The sequence below is a fragment of the Schistocerca cancellata genome, chromosome 6 (genome assembly GCF_023864275.1).
Source record: "Schistocerca cancellata isolate TAMUIC-IGC-003103 chromosome 6, iqSchCanc2.1, whole genome shotgun sequence".
In the NCBI taxonomy this organism is placed as follows: domain Eukaryota; kingdom Metazoa; phylum Arthropoda; class Insecta; order Orthoptera; family Acrididae; genus Schistocerca; species Schistocerca cancellata.
The window spans coordinates 226,243,245-226,248,780 of record NC_064631.1 but is presented as its reverse complement, the minus strand read 5'-3'; the positions used below and the strand labels follow the sequence as shown (position 1 = coordinate 226,248,780).

The following is a 5,536-nucleotide window of genomic DNA, read 5'->3' as shown; positions in this document are numbered from 1 at the left end:
TCTGCCGGCGTAGGAGACGAATTGGCCGCGAGCACGCACGGCGGGCTTCTGTGGTGCGGCGCGCGTGACCGGCCCGCCGCCGTCCGGCCCAATTTGCGGCGGGGGCGGCCGCCACCGCCACCGCCGCCGCCGCCGCCTCCGGAGTCGCCCCCGCAAGCGCTGCCTTCACCTGGCCCACGCCACGCCGCGCGGCCGCTGTCACGTTAGCAGTCGGTCAGCGAGCTGGGGCCAGCACTGCTGCTGCTTACCAACCCCTCCACCCCTTTTCGCGTCGTCCCCCTCTCCGCCCACCGTCCACAAACCCGTGCAATCCAGGCGCTTTCACCGATAATTTGATTCTGCCGACCGCACCCTACGGCCGTGCCTGCTGGCTAAGTTGCAGCAGAAAAGGCAGGCGAGCGTGTCACGTACCCGGCAAGCCTTCCGGCACAGGCCTACTGCTTCTTCCACAACTAAATAACTATACTGGTACGGCAAACATGGCACTTTTAAGTTAGAATGAACAGTGAAAATCGGAATAGTACATGTTCATTTAGCGGTTTCGGCTTATGTAAAAGCCATATTCAGAATTTTTGGCCCCCTATGGCTGGTGCTGGCGGCTCCTCGGTTGTCTCTTGATGCCACGAAACATTGCACTGTCCGCTAAATATGAACAGCATACTTTGAAAATAAGACATCTCTGATACAGAGTAACCCAAAGTCCACAGACACAATTTCGGAGTATTTTGGCATTTACGGGGAGTCCCAGGACGAATGGTCAATATTCAATGATATTATTCTAAGCAAAATAGTGCAGTAAACATAGCCTCTAAAATGCACACCTTAAGGGCTATGAGCACTTCTTCTTACTCGACTTTGTGAAACAAATGTCTGCTGATGTATGCTCTGTGGAGAGGTTTCATTCTTCCACTGTTTTGGAGAGGCGCCAGCGGTGTTACTCCTGATATCATGATGTGACGAGTCATCGGATATGATTCAGCTGACTGGTGGTAGTGGCTGAGGGAAGTCTGGCGGCACTGTGCTACGTCACGGACATCCTCGGTCTTTATATATTATCTCTCTCGCGTCGACATCATGGTGACATTTTGGAACAGGGCAGTGCCCGTCCTCACACTGCACTTGGTTCTATGAATTTTATGCCTGACGTTGAGGTACTGTTGTGGCCAACAAGATCCCCAGATTGGTCTCCGATAGAACAAGTGTGGGACCATCTCCGACGTCAACACAATTCCACTGCCAGATTCAGGATACTAAGGACTAGTTCAACAGTTGTGGGCGAGCTTCTCTCATAAGAGGGTACAGCGGCCTTATGAAACTCTTTCCAACCGAATCAGTGCGCACATCAATGCCAGATGGGATGCAAATTCGGACTTTTAAGTTGGCTCACAATGCCAAATGGTAAATTTGACTCGATTTTGGAATCACTGAAATGACATTGCAGCTCTCGACCCGTGAAGTTTCATTTCATTTCCTCCTTCCTTTCTCGATGCTTCACTTTTTTTTGTCAGACAGTCCACAGTGTAAACAATAACGGTCCTATCACACTTCCTATAGGTACTCCTGGAATTGCCTTTACATCTGTCGATTTTTTTCCTAGAGCTACATGTTTTCTGCCTATAAGGAAGTCCCTAATCCAGCTGTCAACCTAGCCCAATACTCGGGAAGCTCGTATTTTGTCACTAAACGACAAAGCACTGAATTGCATCGAATGCCTTACAGAAGTGAAAGACCAGGGCATCAACCTGGGCGCCGATGTCTACAGTGCTCGGATATGACGGGTGAGCAGAGGTACGCAGCATCTCTGTTTGCGGAATAGAGTCTGAACCGTCATAATGCACGAGCGTAAAACACGTTCCATAATTCTACAAGAAATCGACGTCGGAAATATAAAGCTATAACTTATCGCGTCTGTCTAACGATCCTTTTAGGAAACCGAAACGATCTCCGAATATTTTTTCCAGTAGATAGGTTCCCTTCGTTGGCCCAGCGATAAATTACTGCTATGTACCCGTGCTCTCCGGTGACTCATTATAGAGTAATACTATAATTACGATTTACTTAGATTGTTATCCCAATTATCTTTGGTCTGTGAAAATACGTCCAAAACGTTGAAAAAGCCTGCAGTATGCAATCACCCAAAACACAGAGTGAGGTGCAGAAGCAAAATCACTGTACTGTTGTTTCCATCGCTGCCGTATCAGTTCAGCACAGATCGGTTGTGCCGCTCGTCCAGTGCTTTCAGAGAACCTGCACACGAGATGAATATCGGCCAACACTCCGTCAGTGAACCCATCCACACCGCTGTGTATCGCTGTTAATGTGGACGTTATTGTAGTTAGCTGAAACCCCGTGAGTGATGGAACAAGTTTGTTTCCAAACAAGACTCACAGAACATATCATAGACATTTACACTGCAATGAAAATACTTTAACTGCAATATAGATTCAAAGATAAGTGGGCTAAGAAAAAGAAAGTAAAGCAATTATTTTGTAGAGCTATTTGTCATTTATTACAAAATATTCGGAAAAGTCCCCAAATAACCTATAAAATATTGTCGGTGGGCTTCCGATTTACTTTCTTTATTTTTATAAACTTCAGAACAGTGCTCCTACGACTAACAGAACAAGAAATATCTACGGAAGTGTGTGACATAAAACCACTTTGGTAATATCAGCCCTTGATATGCCGAAGCATTTTCTTTCCATGTCTTTTTCACACTCACTGTTTTAAATTACCTACACTAAATACAAGAGTCGTTCAATAAGTAATACAACACACTTTTTTTTTTTTGAAAGCAGGTTGGTTTTGTTCAGGAATACAATAACGCCACTCTTTTGGCTAGAAAAGTCTATTTTTCAAGCTAATCTCCATACAGAGCGATGGCCTTACACCACCTTACTAGGAAAGCCTTTATTCCCGCATGGTATCACTCTACTAGTCCATGTCGAAACCAATGTCGTGTTGCATAAATAATCTCCGTATCATCCACGTACTGCTTCCCGCGAAGTGCATCCTTCATTGGTCCAGACGGATGGCCGGCCGCGGTGACCGAACGGTTCTAGGCGCTTCAGGCCGGAACCGCGCGACTGCTACGGTCGCAGGTTCGAATCCTGCCACGGGCATGGATGTGTGGGATGTCCTTAGGTTAGTTAGGTTTAAGTTCTAGGGGACTGATGACCTGAGATGTTAAGTCCCATAGTGCTCAGAGCCATTTGAACCATTTTGAACAAGACAGATGGAAGCCGGAAATTGTGAGATCCGGGTTGTAGAATGGATGACGGAGAATAGTCCAATGATGTTTTGTGAGCTCCTCTGGGGTGCGCAGACATGTGTGAGGCCTTGCATTGTCATGGAGAAGGAGAAGTTCGTTTGCATTTTTGTGGCGATGAATACACTGAAGTCACCTCTTGAGTTTCTTGAGGGTAGCATCATACACTTCATAGCTGATCGCTGCACTATGAGAGAGGATATCAGAGTATCCCCTTCAGAGTTCCTTAAGACCGTCATCACGACTTTGCCGGTGGAGGCTGTGGCTTTTAACTTTTTCTTAGGACTAGAGGAGGAGTGGCGCCACTCCATGGACTGCCGTTTTGTTTCCGGTTCGAAATGACAGATCGATATTTCATTGCCTGTGACGACGTTCCATAAAAATTTTTAACGATCAGCGTCGTACGCAAGCAATTTCGTTGTTCCGTTGTCTGTCACGCAGCGTGGAAACCAGCAGGCAGGCACACCACCTTTGAGTACACCAACTGGTGGCCGAGTGTGTCAGCCCTACCAACAGAGACGTCCAGCTGAACGTCGAGGTGTCCGACTTTGATCGCCGATCACTTCGAGTGAGTGTCCGCACGTTCCAACATTACAGGAGTCACAGCTGTGAGCGGCCGGCCGACACGTGGTAGATCGAACAGGTATGCGCGACCTTCCTGCGATAATTGCAGACGCCTCGCCCAACGACTCACCTGCTTTTGTTCACTGCCAAGTCTCCGTAGACATCATGCAAGCACCTTTGAACACCTGTGATGCTCTGTTTTTGCCGCCAAAAGAAACTCAGTGAGCGCTCTGCTTGAAACGCACTTTCGTTACGGACGCCATTTTGGAGGTTACTTATAGCGCCGCCATCTATCGGAACTTCGTGAAACTAAAAGAACTGAAGCGGGAATATTCCACGCTGACCCTAAACAACTTCCGGGTAATTTTTTCAACCTAAATTGGCCGAATAGAAAAAAAAGTGTTGCTTTACTCATAGAAAGAACCCATTTCAAAGAAAGTTTCGTAACCATGCTACATTGCTATGTAAGTGCACCACGAATTATGTGAAATATTTGAGAAGCAGTCCCGGGGGATAACTACACAGCTGACTGCAGTAGTATAACGCTAGTACTTGATTTATCCCCATAAACGAAATATCAGAGTGTCGGTCACCTGTGACCTTTGTACATTTGCCTTCGACCGACAGAAACTTGTTGTTCAAATGTGTGTGAATGCCTAAGGGACCAAACTGCTGAGGTCATCGGTCCCTAGACTTACACACTAACTTACGCTAAGAACAACACACACAGCCATGCACGAGGGACTGGAACCTCCGGCGAGAGGAGCCGCTCAGTCTGTGACATGGTGCAGCCATTCCGCGGACAGAAACTTGACCATTAGCTTTGATAAATTACATTACAAAGCTGTAAGTAACTTATTTCTGTCGCAGTTGATATTTACTCTGGGCAATTACCAATTTCGGCGGTTATCGGTAGTTATCGGCCATTTTCGGATGTTTCCAGCTTATGTTAAATCAGAACAACTCAACTCCTCCCTCACAGGCCATGAAGGCCCAAAGGCACCGACTGGCCGCCGTGTCATCCTCAGCCCACAGGCGTCACTGGATGCGGGTGTGGAGGGGCATGTGGTCAGCACACCGCTCTCCCGGTCGTATGTCAGTTTCCGAGACCAGAGCCGCCACTTCTCAATCAAGTAGCTCCTCAGTTTGACTCACAAAGGCTGAGTGCACCCCGCTTGCCAACAGCGCTCGGCAGACCGGATGGTCACCCATCCAAGTGCTAGCCCAGCCCGACAGCGCTTACCTTCGGTGATCTGACGGGAACCGGTTTTACCACTGCGGCAAGGCCGTTGACCTATGTTAAATCACAGCTTTGTCCGAAGTACTGTAAAAGTTAACTATAGCTTTACAGTAGTTGTTGCATCTTTTGACAGAGATCATGTCTCCCTTTGCACGAAAGTCTCCTGCGTATTATGCAACAGACGCAGAGATGCACTAAACATCAGCTGATAAAACGTGTAACAGCTTCGAGTTTTCATAACGGAAATGTGTGTGCGTGGCGGCAACGTAGGACTTAATATGTGACTGAATGCATTTGTGCGTGATGTGGTGCCGGTTACTGGTATAGGCTCTGTATTCGACCTAGTTCCTCAATGACAGTCCGCGGAAAAGGAAGGCGTACTGTACTACAATTTGAAGAAAATGTCTTCCTGGAAACAATTAGTCGCCAAAGAGCTTGGCATGCCACTTCTGAGACCTAGCCCG

The 5,536-nt window shown here is 47.5% G+C and overlaps 1 pseudogene; it reads right to left on the bottom strand.

Moving 5' to 3' along the window:
- Positions 1-5,008: 5,008 nt before the first annotated feature.
- On the bottom strand, positions 5,009-5,126 carry LOC126089724 (5S ribosomal RNA; annotated as a pseudogene).
- Between the last annotated feature and the right edge of the window lie 410 nt (positions 5,127-5,536).